The following is a 17,500-nucleotide window of genomic DNA, read 5'->3' as shown; positions in this document are numbered from 1 at the left end:
CTCCTCGGCACATGGAACATTCTCCTCGGCACATGGAACATTCTCCTCGGCACATGGAACATTCTCCTCAGCACATGGAACATTCTCCTCAGCACATGGAACATTCTCCTCAGCACATGGAACATTCTCCTCAGCACATGGAACATTCTCCTCTGCACATGGAACATTCTCCTCAGCACATGGAACATTCTCCTCAGCACATGGAACATTCTCCTCAGCACATGGAACATTCTCCTCAGCACATGGAACATTCTCCTCAGCACATGGAACATTCTCCTCTGCACATGGAACATTCTCCTCTGCACATGGAACATTCTCCTCAGCACATGGAACATTCTCCTCAGCACATGGAACATTCTCCTCTGCACATGGAACACTCTCCTCTGCACATGGAACATTCTCCTCAGCACATGGAACATTCTCCTCAGCACATGGAACATTCTCCTCAGCACATGGAACATTCTCCTCAGCACATGGAACATTCTCCTCAGCACATGGAACATTCTCCTCTGCACATGGAACATTCTCCTCTGCACATGGAACATTCTCCTCAGCACATGGAACATTCTCCTCAGCACATGGAACATTCTCCTCAGCACATGGAACATTCTCCTCAGCACATGGAACATTCTCCTCAGCACATGGAACATTCTCCTCAGCACATGGAACATTCTCCTCAGCACATGGAACATTCTCCTCAGCACATGGAACATTCTCCTCAGCACATGGAACATTCTCCTCAGCACATGGAACATTCTCTCAGACATTTTTTTGGTAATGTTCTGAGAACGTTCTCCACCTAGTTTGACATTAGGAACGTTCTCAAATAGTTCAGAGAACGTTAAGAAACAACTTTTCTTGTGTAGGAATATCAGTACTTCAGCATAGCATTTCCTACAGGTTTCCTCGTGGTTATATTTTAAATCAATGTTCTCAAATTGTTCTGAGAATGTTATTTCAAAAACATGATGTGGATATGTTTTAAATAACATTTGTAGAATGTTCTTGGAACAATACAAACATTTTCTTGATGTTCTCAGAACAATTTAATCTTGTCAAGTGTGTTCAAGTGCGTTGGCCTTGCCAACTATTTGGCCACACCTGATCTAACGAGCGCTTGTTTCCTTTAAAATTGGGTCTTTTTGAATACACTAAAATGAGCAGTATTATCTGTGTTAAAAACATGGCATGCTAGCTCCATCCTGATGGTGCAATGTCACTATAAAAAATGATAATTTGTTTGCATGATTAATGAATTCCCATGTGTCCTGTCTGTGCTTGGAATTCCTAAACGTTAACCCCTAGATAAACTAGCAGTGTTATCGAGAGTCTTATTGAAACATTCAGTGGTGGTTCATTTATGTTCTCAGAGCGTTAATAAGAAAACCTCTCGGGAAAGAACCAAAGTAGAACGTTCTCAGAACCTTCCTGCAACCTACAAATAAACGTTCTCAGAACCTCCCTGCAACCTACAAATAAACGTTCTCAGAACCTCCCTGCAACCTACAAATAAACGTTCTCAGAACCTCCCTGCAACCTACAAATAAACGTTCTCAGAACCTTCCTGCAACCTACAAATAAACGTTCTCAGAACCTCCCTGCAACCTACAAATAAACGTTCTCAGAACCTCCCTGCAACCTACAAATAAACATTCTCAGAACCTCCCTGCAACCTACAAATAAACGTTCTCAGCACAAACTAAACATTGACCTCCGTTCTCAGAACGTTTAAGAAAAAGCCTCGCTCTCTTCTGAGTGGTCATTCCGGATTCCCAGGTCAGCAGCGCTACAGTGTGGATCTGACCGGAGCTCCAGCAGCAGAAGTGTATAAAAGAACATCAACTTGTTTCAAGTGTCATTAACAAAAAAACATTGTTTTTTAAACTAGGTCAGGAAACATATGGCTTCATTCCCACAACAAATAGGAAAAACCAAACTTGTACATTCCCACAATTTTCAAGGAACTGAATGTGCTAGCTGGGTACATACCACACCACTTAACACCACTGTGGCCTACATGTGTCTTTGGCAACCTCCCAATTGGTACCCTTATCCCCTATATAGGGAATAAGGTGCCATTTGGGATATGGACTGTGTCTCCTAAACTGCCCTGCAGCTCCTTTTTAAATCAAAACCGACTTAAATACCTCTCAACCCTCTCCTCTCATTCTCCCTTCTCCTCTCCTCCTCCTCTCATTCTCCCTTCTCCTCTCCTCCTCCTCTCATTCTCAGGACAGCTCGGATACTCCTCTCAACCAATGAGACGTCACTGTCCAAGAGGAAATTAAAAGCTTTTTCCACGTTTTGCCCCAAAGCATTACTCATGCAGAAAAGCTATTATGTGAATCATAAGAAGAAGGGAAAAAAGTTACATGAAAGATCACCACTTATTTAGAGAGGAGACCCGGGAGAGGAGACCCAGGGAGATGAGACCCAGGGAGAGGAGACCCAGGGAGAGGAGACCCGGGGAGAGGAGACCAAGGGAGAGGAGACCCAGGTAGAGGAGAATCAGGGAGAGGAGACCCAGGGAGAGGGGACCGAGGGGAGAGGAGACCCAGGGAGAGGAGACTGAGGGAGAAGAGACCCGGGGAGAGGAGACCCAGAGGGAGGAGACCGAGGGGAGGGGAGAGGAGACCCTGGGATAGGAGACCCAGTGAGAGGAGACCGAGGGAGAGGAGACCCAGTGAGAGGAGACCGGGGGACAGGAGACCCGGGGAGAGGGGACCCGGGGAGAGGAGACCCAGGGAGAGGAGACCCAGGGAGAGGAGACCGAGGGAGAGGAGACCCAGGGAGAGGAGAACCAGGGAGAGGAGACCGAGGGAGAGGGGACCCGAGGAGGGAGAGGAGACCCGAGGAGGGAGAGGAGACCCAGGGAGATGGGATCCAGGAACAGGGGACCCGGGGAGAGGAGATCCAGGAGGGAGAGGAGACCCAGGGAGAGGAGACCCAGAAGGGTGAGGAGTCCCAGGAGGGGAGAGGAGGCCCAGGAGGGAGATGAGACCCAGGAGGGAGAGGAGACCCAGAAGGGAGAGGAGGCCCAGAAGGGAGAGGAGGCCCAGGTGTGGAGAGGAGAGACAGGAGGGAGAGGAGGCCCAGGAGGGGAGAGGAGACCCAGAAGGGAGAGGAGACCCAGGAGGGAGAGGAGGCCCAGGAGGGGAGAGGAGGCCCAGAAGGGAGAGGAGACCCAGGAGGGAGAGGAGGCCCAGGAGGGGAGAGGAGACCCAGGAGGGAGAGGAGGCCCAGGAGGGGAGAGGAGACCCAGGGAGAAGAGGCCCAGGCAGAGGAGACCCAGGAGGGGAGAGGAGACCCAGAAGGGAGAGGAGACCCAGGAGGGAGAGGAGGCCCAGGGAGAAGAGGCCCAGGCAGAGGAGACCCAGGAGGGGAGAGGAGGCCCAGGGAGAAGAGGCCCAGGCAGAGGAGACCCAGGAGGGGAGAGGAGACCCAGAATGGAGAGGAGGCCCAGGGAGAAGAGGCCCAGGGAGAAGAGGCATAGGAGACCCAGGAGGGAGAGGAGGCCCAGGGAGAAGAGGCCCAGGCAGAGGAGACCCAGGAGGGGAGAGGAGGCCCAGGGAGAAGAGGCCCAGGCAGAGGAGACCCAGGAGGGGAGAGGAGACCCAGAATGGAGAGGAGGCCCAGGGAGAAGAGGCCCGGGCATAGGAGACCCAGGAGGGAGAGGAGGCCCAGGGAGAAGAGGCCCAGGCAGAGGAGACCCAGCCCTAACCCCTAATTCTAATCCAAACACTTATTCTGACATGAACACTAAACTCCCTAGAAATTGTATTTTTCCTTGTGGACACACACACACACACACACACACACACACACACACACACACACACACACACACACACACGCACACACACACACACACACTTGAACAGAGACACAGACACACACACACACACAGGTTATGTACTTCTATTGTCGTGGTGACCTTCAATTAATTTCTGTCCAGAATATTTTCCCTAACCCCTTACCCTAAATGTAAACATTACCATAGTCCTAACCTTAACCATAACACCAACGTTCCATGTTTCTATCCCTTCTGGTCCATAAACATCTTGTTGAATGAAAGTTACACGTGTGTGTGTGTGTGTTCTTCTATCCTTGTGGGAACCTAAATTGATTAATTCATTTGTTTAACACTTTTTAGGTTACTACATATGTTATTTCATAGTCTTGATGTCTTCACTATTATTCTACAATGTAGAAAACAGTACAAATAGAGAAAACCCCATGAATAGAGAAAACCCCATGAATGTGTCCAAACTGTTTACTGATGCTGTTTGTTTATATATTCATATATTTTTATACTCCGTACTCTGACATGGCTCGTCCAAATATTTTCACTTTTGTGAGTATTGTTGTGAATTGTTAGATGCTACTGCACTGTTGGAGCTAGTAACATAAGCATTTAGTCAGATATTACTGCACTGTTGGAGCGAGAAACAAAAGCATTTCGCGACACCCGCAATAACATCTGCTACATGTGTACACAACCAATAACATCTGCTACATGTATATATACGACCAATAACATCTGCTACATGTTTATATACAACCAATAACATCTGCTACATGTATATATACGACCAATAACATCTGCTACATGTGTATATACAACCAATAACATCTGCTACATGTATATATACGACCAATAACATCTGCTACATGTATATATACAACCAATAACATCTGCTACATGTATATATACAACCAATAACATCTGCTACATGTATATATACAACCAATAACATCTGCTACATGTATATATACAACCAATAACATCTGCTACATGTATAAATACGACCAATAACATCTGCTACATGTTTATATACAACCAATAACATCTGCTACATGTATATATACAACCAATAACATCTGCTACATGTATAAATACGACCAATAACATCTGCTACATGTTTATATACAACCAATAACATCTGCTACATGTTTATATACAACCAATAACATCTGCTACATGTATATATACGACCAATAACATCTGCTACATGTTTATATACAACCAATAACATTTGCTACATGTATATATACAACCAATAACATCTGCTACATGTATAAATACGACCAATAACATCTGCTACATGTGTATATACAACCAATAACATCTGCTACATGTGTATATACGACCAATAACATCTGCTACATGTGTATATAAAACCAATAACATCTGCTACATGTTTATTTACAACCAATAACATCTGCTACATGTGTATATATGACCAATAACATCTGCTACATGTGTATATACGACCAATAACATCTGCTACATGTTTATATAAAACCAATAACATCAGCTACATGTATATATACGACCAATAACATCTGCTACATGTTTATATAAAACCAATTACATCTGCTACATGTGTACACAACCAATAACATCTGCTACATGTTTATATACAACCAATAACATCTGCTACATGTATATATACGACCAATAACATCTGCTACATGTATATATACGACCAATAACATCTGCTACATCTGTATATACGACCAATAACATCTGCTACATGTTTATATACAACCAATAACATCTGCTACATGTGTATATACGACCAATAACATCTGCTACATGTATATATACGACCAATAACATCTGCTACATGTGTATATACGACCAATAACATCTGCTGCATGTATATATACGACCAATAACATCTGCTACATCTGTATATACGACCAATAACATCTGCTACATGTATATATACAACCAATAACATCTGCTGCATGTATATATACAACCAATAACATCTGCTACATCTGTATATACGACCAATAACATCTGCTACATGTATATATACAACCAATAACATCTGCTACGTGTATATATACGACCAATAACATCTGCTACATGTATATATACAACCAATAACATCTGCTACATGTATATATACGACCAATAACATCTGCTACATGTATATATACAACCAATAACATCTTCTACATGTATATATACGACCAATAACATCTGCTACATGTATATATACGACCAATAACATCTGCTACATGTATATATACAACCAATAACATCTGCTACATGTGTATATACGACCAATAACATCTGCTACATGTTTATATAAAACCAATAACATCTGTTACATGTTTATTTACGACCAATAACATCTGCTACATGTGTATATACGACCAATAACATCTGCTACATGTTTATATAAAACCAATAACATCTGCTACATGTGTACACAACCAATAACATCTGCTACATGTTTATATACAACCAATAACATCTGCTACATGTATATATACAACCAATAACATCTGCTACATGTATATATACGACCAATAACATCTGCTACATCTGTATATACGACCAATAACATCTGCTACATGTTTATATACAACCAATAACATCTGCTACATGTGTATATACGACCAATAACATCTGCTACATGTGTATATATGACCAATAACATCTGCTACATGTATATATACGACCAATAACATCTGCTACATGTGTATATATGACCAATAACATCTGCTACATGTATAAATACGACCAATAACATCTGCTACATGTATATATACAACCAATAACATCTGCTACATGTGTATATACGACCAATAACATTGGATTTGATTTGATTTGATTTGAAAGTTATCAAAACACTTTGTTTATAATATCTATTTAAATTCAGCAATTACATTCTTGTCATATTACCCTGTAGGCTACTGACCTATTCAACATTTCCTCCTGTATCTCACTGGGACACGCCCAAGAAACACCCACATCAAACCACACCCCCAAGCCAACTCACGTTTGACTTCCTTCATGGCCGCCAGTATATCTTGAGGAGCGATACATAAAAACAAGACCAAATCAGAGTTCCCCTTTAAGTCCCACCAGGTTAAAGTCTCCACCCACCAGAAATGCTGCTACTTGGGTGAGCGGTTTCTTGTTTGTATTGGCCCCATTCAGTTTATTGAGTGTCAAAATTGTTAGCTTGTGAGTGGGGGGGAATAATGTGTGTGGGGGGGAGGTAATGTGAGTGGGGGGATAATGTGAGTGTGTGGATAATGTGGAGGGGGGTAATGTGAGGGGTGGATAATGTGGAGGGGGGCAATGTGAATGGGGGGATAATGTGAGTGGGGGGAGTAATGTGAGTGGGGGGATAATGTGGGAGGGGGATAATGTGAGTGGGGGGAGTAATGTGAGTGGGGGGAATCATGTGAGTGGGGGGGTTTAATGTGAGTGGGGGATAATGTGAGTGGGGGGATAATGTGAGTGGGGGGAGTAATGTGAGTGGGGGAGTAATGTGAGTGGGGGGGGAATCATGTGAGTGGGGGGTTTAATGTGAGTGGGGGATAATGTGAGTGGGGGGATAATGTGAGTGGGGGAGTAATGTGAGTGGGGGGAATCATGTGAGTGGGGGGTTTAATGTGAGTGGGGGATAATGTGAGTGGGGGGATAATGTGAGTGGGGGGAGTAATGTGAGTGGGGGGAGTAATGTGAGTGGGGGAGTAATGTGAGTGGGGGAGTAATGTGAGTGGGGGATAATGTGAGTGGGGGGATAATGTGAGTGGGGGGATAATGTGAGTGGGGGGATAATGTGAGTGGGGGGATAATGTGAGTGGGGGGTTTAATGTGAGTGGGGGGGTTTAATGTGAGTGGGGGGTTTAATGTGAGTGGGGGGGGTTTAATGTGAGTGGGGGGGTTTAATGTGAGTGGGGGGATAATGTGAGTGGGGGGATAATGTGAGTGGGGGGTTTAATGTGAGTGGGGGGGTTTAATGTGAGTGGGGGGATAATGTGAGTGGGGGGTTTAATGTGAGTGGGGGTTTAATGTGAGTGGGGGGATAATGTGAGTGGGGGGGTTATGTGAGTGGGGGGATAATGTGAGTGGGGGGGGGGGGTAATGTGAGTGGGGGGATAATGTGAGTGGTGGGATAATGTGAGTGGGGGGATAATGTGAGTGGGGGGATAATGTGAGTGGGGGCGCCTTCGTCCGATTGTGTCTCTGCATGTCCTATGTACATAGAGTCATCCAGCCACGTCTCTGCAATCCAGAGAGAGAGAGAAGAATTTCCTCCCAACACAGCTATGATTTCAAAGTAAAACAGACTTTAACTTGTATTATAAGCTACAGTAAAGCCCCATGAGGTTTGAGGTTTAAAATGTTAAACCACAGAGAATTTGTCCCAAATGGCACCCTATGCCCTATATAGTGCACTACTTTAGACCAGAGCCCTATGGAACCCTATCCCCTATATAGTGCACTACTTTAGATCAGAGCCCTATGGCACCCTATTCCCTATATAGTGCACTACTCTAGATCAGAGCCGTATAGAACCCAATCAGAGGGGTGGAGAGAGAGTTCTCATTCAGAGAGGTGGAAGAAGGCCTTCATGCCTGATCTCTGCCTTTTGTTATCCACACACGCACGTACGCACGCACACACACACACACACACACACACACACACACACACACACACACACACACACACACACACACACACACACACACACACACACACACACACACACACACACACACACACACACACACACACACACACACACACACACACACACACATCTCATATGTATATACTGTATTCTATACTATTCTACTGTATCTTAGTCTATGTATTACTCATCTCATATTCATATTTAGAAACAGCTAGAAAAACAAGCATTAGATATTACTGCACTGTTGGAGCTAGAAACACAAGCATTTATCTAGATATTACTGCACTGTTGGAGCTAGAAACACAAGCATTAGGTATTACTGTACTGTTGGAGCTAGAAACACAAGCATTTATCTAGATATTACTGCACTGTTAGAGCTAGAAACACAAGCATTAGGTATTACTGCACTGTTGGAGCTAGAAACACAAGCATTTAGTTAGATATTACTGCACAGTTGGAGCTAGAAACACAAGCATTTAGTTAGATATTACTGCACTGTTGGAGCTAGAAACACAAGCATTTATCTAGATATTACTGCACACTGTTGGAGCTGAAAACACAAGCATTTATCTAGATATTACTGCACTGTTGGAGCTAGAAACACAAGCATTAGGTATTACTGTACTGTTGGAGCTAGAAACACAAGCATTAGGTATTACTGTACTGTTGGAGCTAGAAACACAAGCATTAGGTATTACTGTACTGTTGGAGCTAGAAACACAAGCATTTATCTAGATATTACTGCACTGTTGGAGCTAGAAACACAAGCATTTATCTAGATATTACTGCCCTGTTGGAGCTAGAAACATAAGCATTTATCTAGATATTACTGCACACTGTTGGAGCTAGAAACACAAGCATTTATCTAGATATTACTGCACACTGTTGGAGCTAGAAACACAAGCATTTATCTAGATATTACTGCACACTGTTGGAGCTAGAAACACAAGCATTTATCTAGATATTACTGCACTGTTGGAGCTAGAAACACAGGCATTTATCTAGATATTACTGCACTGTTGGAGCTAGAAACACAAGCATTTCTCTATCTAGATATTACTGCACTGTTGGAGCTAGAAACACAAGCATTAGGTATTACTGCACTGTTGGAGCTAGAAACACAAGCATTTATCTAGATATTACTGCACTGTTGGAGCTAGAAACACAAGCATTTATCTAGATATTACTGCACACTGTTGGAGCTAGAAACACAAGCATTTATCTAGATATTACTGCACTGTTGGAGCTAGAAACACAGGCATTTATCTAGATATTACTGCACACTGTTGGAGCTAGAAACACAAGCATTTATCTAGATATTACTGCACTGTTGGAGCTAGAAACACAGGCATTTATCTAGATATTACTGTACTGTTGGAGCTAGAAACACAAGCATTTATCTAGATATTACTGCACTGTTAGAGCTAGAAACACAAGCATTAGGTATTACTGCACTGTTGGAGCTAGAAACACAAGCATTTAGTTAGATATTACTGCACTGTTGGAGCTAGAAACACAAGCATTTAGTTAGATATTACTGCACTGTTGGAGCTAGAAACACAAGCATTTATCTAGATATTACTGCACACTGTTGGAGCTGAAAACACAAGCATTTATCTAGATATTACTGCACTGTTGGAGCTAGAAACACAAGCATTAGGTATTACTGTACTGTTGGAGCTAGAAACACAAGCATTTAGTTAGATATTACTGCACTGTTGGAGCTAGAAACACAAGCATTTAGTTAGATATTACTGCACTGTTGGAGCTAGAAACACAAGCATTTATCTATATATTACTGCACTGTTGGAGCTGAAAACACAAGCATTTATCTAGATATTACTGCACACTGTTGGAGCTAGAAACACAAGCATTAGTTATTACTGTACTGTTGGAGCTAGAAACACAAGCATTAGGTATTACTGCACTGTTGGAGCTAGAAACACAAGCATTAGGTATTACTGTACTGTTGGAGCTAGAAACACAAGCATTTATCTAGATATTACTGCACTGTTGGAGCTAGAAACACAAGCATTTATCTAGATATTACTGCCCTGTTGGAGCTAGAAACACAAGCATTAGTTATTACTGTACTGTTGGAGCTAGAAACACAAGCATTAGGTATTACTGCACTGTTGGAGCTAGAAACACAAGCATTAGGTATTACTGTACTGTTGGAGCTAGAAACACAAGCATTTATCTAGATATTACTGCACTGTTGGAGCTAGAAACACAAGCATTTATCTAGATATTACTGCCCTGTTGGAGCTAGAAACACAAGCATTTATCTAGATATTACTGCACACTGTTGGAGCTAGAAACACAAGCATTTATCTAGATATTACTGCACACTGTTGGAGCTAGAAACACAAGCATTTATCTAGATATTACTGCACACTGTTGGAGCTAGAAACATAAGCATTTATCTAGATATTACTGCACTGTTGGAGCTAGAAACACAGGCATTTATCTAGATATTACTGCACTGTTGGAGCTAGAAACACAAGCATTTCTCTATCTAGATATTACTGCACTGTTGGAGCTAGAAACACAAGCATTAGGTATTACTGCACTGTTGGAGCTAGAAACACAAGCATTTATCTAGATATTACTGCACTGTTGGAGCTAGAAACACAAGCATTTATCTAGATATTACTGCACACTGTTGGAGCTAGAAACACAAGCATTTATCTAGATATTACTGCACTGTTGGAGCTAGAAACACAGGCAGTTATCTAGATATTACTGCACTGTTGGAGCTAGAAACACAAGCATTTCTCTATCTAGATATTACTGCACTGTTGGAGCTAGAAACACAAGCATTAGGTATTACTGCACTGTTGGGGCTAGAAACACAAGCATTAGGTATTACTGCACTGTTGGAGCTAGAAACACAAGCATTTATCTAGATATTACTGCACTGTTGGAGCTAGAAACACAAGCATTTATCTAGATATTACTGCACTGTTGGAGCTAGAAACACAAGCATTAGGTATTACTGTACTGTTGGAGCTAGAAACACAAGCATTAGGTATTACTGTACTGTTGGAGCTAGAAACACAAGCATTTATCTAGATATTACTGCACTGTTGGAGCTAGAAACACAAGCATTAGGTATTACTGCACTTTTGGAGCTAGAAACACAAGCATTAGGTATTACTGCACTGTTGGAGCTAGAAACACAAGAATTAGGTATTACTGTACTGTTGGAGCTAGAAACACAAGCATTAGGTATTACTGTACTGTTGGAGCTAGAAACACAAGCATTAGGTATTACTGTACTGTTGGAGCTAGAAACACACGCATTAGGTATGACTGTACTGTTGGAGCTAGAAACACAAGCATTAGGTATTACTGTACTGTTGGAGCTAGAAACACAAGCATTTATCTAGATATTACTGCACTGTTGGAGCTAGAAACACAAGCATTTATCTAGATATTACTGCACTGTTGGAGCTAGAAACACAAGCATTTATCTAGATATTACTGCACTGTTGGAGCTAGAAACACAAGCATTTATCTAGATATTACTGTACTGTTGGAGCTAGGAACACAAGCATTTATCTAGATATTACTGCACTGTTGGAGCTAGGAACACAAGCATTTATCTAGATATTACTGCACACTGTTGGAGCTAGAAAAACAAGCATTTTTCTGCAATAACATTTTATTTGATTCATATACAGGAGCAAAAAAACAACCTGTGAAACAGATTAAAAATAGAAGTTAAACCTTTTAAATAATATTTAAAGTTTTTAAATAAATTTAAATAACATACTCAACTTGCTTTGGTTTTATTGAACATTCTACACTGAACAAAAAAATTATATCAACTCAACAAGGATTTCAAATATGTTTACTGATTTACATATTCATATAAGGAAATGAGGCCATTTAAATAAATTCATGAAGCTCTAAACTATGGATTTCACGTGACTGGGAATACAGACACACAAATCGCCTACAAGCCACTGACGCAGACCTTTGGAACATCTACATTTAAAAAGACTAATAAATTAATTTAATATAGCCTACACCATCACAATAAATCCATTATTAATTTTAGACAGGTCTAAAGAAACATGATTATAAAGAAAATGTAGTTTATTTCAGAAGAACAGAATAGGATACTCTGAGTTTGTCACGCCCTGGTCTATATTTATTATGTTATCTTCATTTATTGAGTCAGGCCAGGGTGTGACATGGGTTTATTTGTAGTGTGTTTCGTCTTGGGGTTGTGTGGGCTGTACAGATTGGTCTATGGCTGCCTGAGGCAGTTCTCAATCAGAGTCAGGTGATTATCGTTGTCTCTGATTGGGAACCATATTTAGGTAGCCTGGGTTTCACTGTGTGTTTGTGGGTGATTGTTCCTGTCTCTGTGTTTGTTGCACCAGTCAGGGCTGTTTCGGTTTTCGACGTTTGTTGTTTTGTATTGTTCGTGTTCTTCATCATTAAAGATGTATCGAACGAACCGCGTTGCATTTTGGTCCGATCCTTGTTCCACCTCTTCGTCTGAGGAGGAGTTGGAAGAAACCCGTTACAGAATCACCCACCACAAATGGAACAAGCAACGTGTTAACAGGCAGGAGCCACAGGAGAAGCAACAAAGGCAGCAACAGCGGCGCAATGAGGAAAGGACATGGGAACAGATTCTGGGCTACACTACGTGGGAAGAAATAGACAGGTGGGCGGCCGACCCAGGAGGAGTGCCCGAGCCCGCCTGGGATTCGCTGGAGCAGTGCGAAGAGGGATATAGAAAAATTGAGTTGTTGAAGCAAGCACGGCGGCGCGATAGGAAGCCCGGGAGTCAGCCCCAAAAATTTCTTGGGGGGGCTAACAGGGAGTATGGCTACGCCAGGTAGGAGACCTGCGCAAACTCCCTGTGCTTACCGGGGGGCTAGAGAGACCGGGCCGGCACCGTGTTATGCTGTGGTGCGCACGGTGTCTCCAGTGCGGGTGCATAGATTGAGCATCGAGCCAAATGCCATGAAGCTGGCTCTACGCATCTGGTCCCCAGTGCGTCTCCTTGGGCCGGCTTACATGGCACCAGCCTTACGCTCGGTATCCCCGTTTCGCCTGCATAACCCAGTGCGGGCTATTCCACCTCGCCGCACTGGCAGAGCGACCGGGAGTATTCAACCAGGTAAGGTTGGGCAGGCTCGGTGCTCAAGAGCTCCAGTGCGCCTGCACGGTCCGGTCTGCCTAGTACCACCTTCACACCCCAGCCCTCCGGTGGCAGCTCCCCGCACCAGGCTTCCTGTGCGTGTCCTCGGCCCAGTACCATCAGTGCCAGCACCACGCATCAGGCCTACAGTGCGCCTCGCCTCTCCTGCGCTGCTGGAGCCTCCCGCCTGTTCAGCGCTGTCGAAGCCTTCCTCCTCTCCTGTGCTGCTGGAGCCTCCCGCCTGTTTAGCGCTGCCAGAGCCTTCCTCCTCTACAGCGTTGCTGGAGTCTCCTGCCCGTTTAGCGCAGCCAGAGCTGCCAGTCTGCATGGAGCAGCCAGAGCTGCCAGTCGGCATGGAGCAGCCAGAGCTGCCAGTCTGCATGGAGCAGCCAGAGCTGCCAGTCTGCATGGAGCAGCCAGAGCTGCCAGTCTGCATGGAGCAGCCAGAGCTGCCAGTCTGCATGGAGCAGCCAGAGCTGTCAGTCTGCTTGGAGCAGCCAGAGCTGCCAGTCTGCATGGAGCTGCCAGTCTGCAAGGAGCTGCCAGTCTGCAAGGAGCTGCCAGTCTGCAAGGAGCTGCCAGTCTGCAAGGAGCTGCCAGTCTGCAAGGAGCTGCCAGAGCTGTTAGTCTGCAAGAAGCCGCCAGAGCTGTCAATCTGCATGGAGCAGCCAGAGCCGCCAGTCAGCATGGAGCAGCCAGAGCCGCCAGTCAGCATGAAGCAGCCAGAGCTGCCAGTCAGCGTGGAGCAGCCAGAGCCGTCAGTCTGCCAGGATCCGCCAGTCAGCCAGACTCTTCCAGATCTGCCAGTCAGCCAGACTCTTCCAGATCTGCCAGTCAACCTGACTCTTCCAGATCTGCCAGTCAACCAGACTCTTCCAGATCTGCTAGTCAACCAGACTCTTCCAGATCTGCTTGTCAACCAGACTCTTCCAGATCTGCTAGTCAACCAGACTCTTCCAGATCCACCAGTCAGCCAGGATCTGCCAGAACTGCCAGCCAGCCAGGATCTGCCGGATTCAACTCCCTGGCTGGGCTTCCTCTCAGTGCTGGGTTTCCTCTCAGTGCTGGGTTTCCTCTCAGTGCTGGGCTTCCTCTGTCCCGAGCTGCCCCTCTGTCCCGAGCTGCCCCTCTGTCCCGAGCTGCCCCTCTGTCCCGAGCTGCCCCTCTGTCCCGAGCTGCCCCTCTGTCCCGAGCTGCCCCTCTGTCCCGAGCTGCCCCTCAGTCCAGTGGGGTTCTGGGTGAGGACTACTAGGCCATGGTCGGCGGCGAGGGTGGACAATCCTAGGATGCGAGGAGGGGGGACTAAGACATTCATAGAGTGGGTTCCACGTCCCGAGCCGGAGCCGCCACCATGGACAGACGCCCACCCGGACCCTCCCTATTGTTTTGATGTGCGTCCGGGAGTCCGCACCTTAGGGGGGGGGGTTCTGTCACGCCCTGGTCTATATTTATTATGTTATCTTCATTTATTGAGTCAGGCCAGGGTGTGACATGGGTTCATTTGTAGTGTGTTTCGTCTTGGGGTTGTGTGGGGTGTACAGATTGGTCTATGGCTGCCTGAGGCGGTTCTCAATCAGAGTCAGGTGATTATCGTTGTCTCTGATTGGGAACCATATTTAGGTAGCCTGGGTTTCACTGTGTGTTTGTGAGTGATTGTTCCTGTCTCTGTGTTTGTTGCACCAGTCAGGGCTGTTTCGGTTTTCGACATTTGTTGTTTTGTATTATTTGTGTTCTTCATCATTAAAGATGTATCGAACAAACCACGTTGCATTTTGGTCCGATCCTTGTTCCACCTCTTCGTCTGAGGAAGAGTTGGAAGAAACCCGTTACACTGGCCTTAGTTTTCTTAGTTTTCTTTATTATTTTGGTTAGGCTAGGGTGTGACATGGGTGATTTATGTGTTTTGTCTTGTCTAGTTTTTTTTGTAGATTTATGGGGTTGTGTTCAGTTTAGGTGTCGAGGTAAGTCTATGGTTGCCTAGAGTGGTTCTCAATCAGAGGCAGGTGTTTATCGTTGTCTCTGATTGGGAGCCATATTTAGGCAGCCATTTTCTTTGGGTATTTTGTGGGTGATTGTTTCCTGTCTTTGTGTTTTATGCACCAGTTAGGACTGTTACGGTTTTCACGTTTATTGTTTTGTAGTTTGTTCATGTTTGAGTTTTCTTATTAAAGAACCATGAACTATAACCACGCTGCGTTTTGGTCCGCCTCTCCTTCCCAGGAAGAAAGCTGTGACAGAGTTGTTCTTATGTTAGGCCCTGATACGGCTGCCGGCTACATTCATTTAACAGACTTGATTTGCTTAGATTTTCCATTTAAATAGAAAAAGAAAAAAGGGTATAAAAGAATAAAGATTGAAGTATGAAGAATACAATTCAACACTAAAATAGAACCAATATTTTCTCCAAAAGATTTCAAAGGAAGTGCGCACACGAGGCTAATCTGTGTTGAGTGGTTAACAACATAACTGGTCCTCCTATATGATTCATTTAGGGTTATCTATTCAACTTTAGTTGTGATACAAAAGTCGGGCTATATATTAGATTTTTAATACATTCTCCTGAGGTCCACGATCAGCTCCTTCGTTTTGTTGATGTATTCACTGTGGTGTAGTGTGCTTTTCTAAGTTTTTCCAGCTGACTCCCAGACTCCTCTAGATTCCATTCTATCAAAACTATCAATCAGGAATCATAAATCAGTATCAATTAGTTCTATGGCACAGCGCAAGTTTTTCCCCTATTAAGGCTTAGTGTAGTGTTGTTATGTTCAGTCAGAGAGGAGTGTGTGTGTGTGTGTGTGTGTGTGTGTGTGTGTGTGTTGTGGTGCTGCTGTTCCTCTGTTGTATAGTTTTAACCTCACTAGTCCAAAGATAAGGCTGTTGACTTTAGTTCTCTATCTCTAACAGACCTCTGGCTGGCTCAGACAACGGGAACAACTGGAGGAAGGAGCGAGGGGGGTAGAGAGAGGGAAAGAGGGAGAGAGAGAATCAAGTCAGAGAGAGAGAATGAAAGAGAATTAAGTCAGAGAGAGAGAATGAGGGAAGGAAAGAGAGAATCAAGTCAGAGAGAGAATGAGAGAGAATCAAGTCAGGGAGAGAGAGAGAGAGAGAGAATGAGGGAAGGAGAGAGAGAATCAAGTCAGAGAGAGAGAATGAGAGAGAATCAAGGCAGGGAGAGAGAGAGAGAGAGAGAATGAGGGAAGGAGAGAGAGAATCAAGTCAGAGAGAGAATGAGGGAGAATCAAGTCAGAGAGAGAGGGAGAGATAAAGAGAGAGGGAGACATACAGAGAGAGAGAGAGAGAGAGAGAGATAAAGAGCGAGAGAGAGAAAGAGAGAGGGAGACATACAGAGAGAGAGAGAGAGAGAGAGAGAGAGGGAGAGAGAAACATACAGAGAGAGAAAGAGAGAGAGAGAGAAAGAGAGAGAAAGAGAGAAAAACATACAGAGAGAGAGAGAGACAGAGAGAGAGAGAGAAACATACAGAGAGAGAGAGAGAGAGACAGGGAGAGAGAGAGAAACATACAGAGAGAGAGAGAAAGAGAGAGAAAGAGAGAGAAACATACAGAGAGAGAGAGAGTCTATGAGGCAGTGCTCATGGTTTCTGGCTTCAAACTGACTACTGAGTACCAAGTCACAGTCCGTGACAGTTGTTCCAGGAAAAGCCCTAGACAGCAGGAAGTTTATCCTCTACCCCATCTTTCCTCTCTTCCATCTTTCCTTTCTCTCTCCTCTCTTTTCTCTCTCCTGTCTGAGATGATTGAGAGATGTGGGGAGAGATTTGGGGAGAGGTGTGGGGAGAGATGTGGGGTAAGATGAGAGGGGAGATGAGAGGGGAGATGAGGGGAGAGATGAGGGATGAGATGAGGGGAGAGATGGGGGGTGAGA

The sequence above is a fragment of the Oncorhynchus masou genome, chromosome 8, assembly GCF_036934945.1.
Source record: "Oncorhynchus masou masou isolate Uvic2021 chromosome 8, UVic_Omas_1.1, whole genome shotgun sequence".
Classification (NCBI taxonomy): domain Eukaryota; kingdom Metazoa; phylum Chordata; class Actinopteri; order Salmoniformes; family Salmonidae; genus Oncorhynchus; species Oncorhynchus masou.
This window is presented reverse-complemented; position numbering follows the sequence as displayed.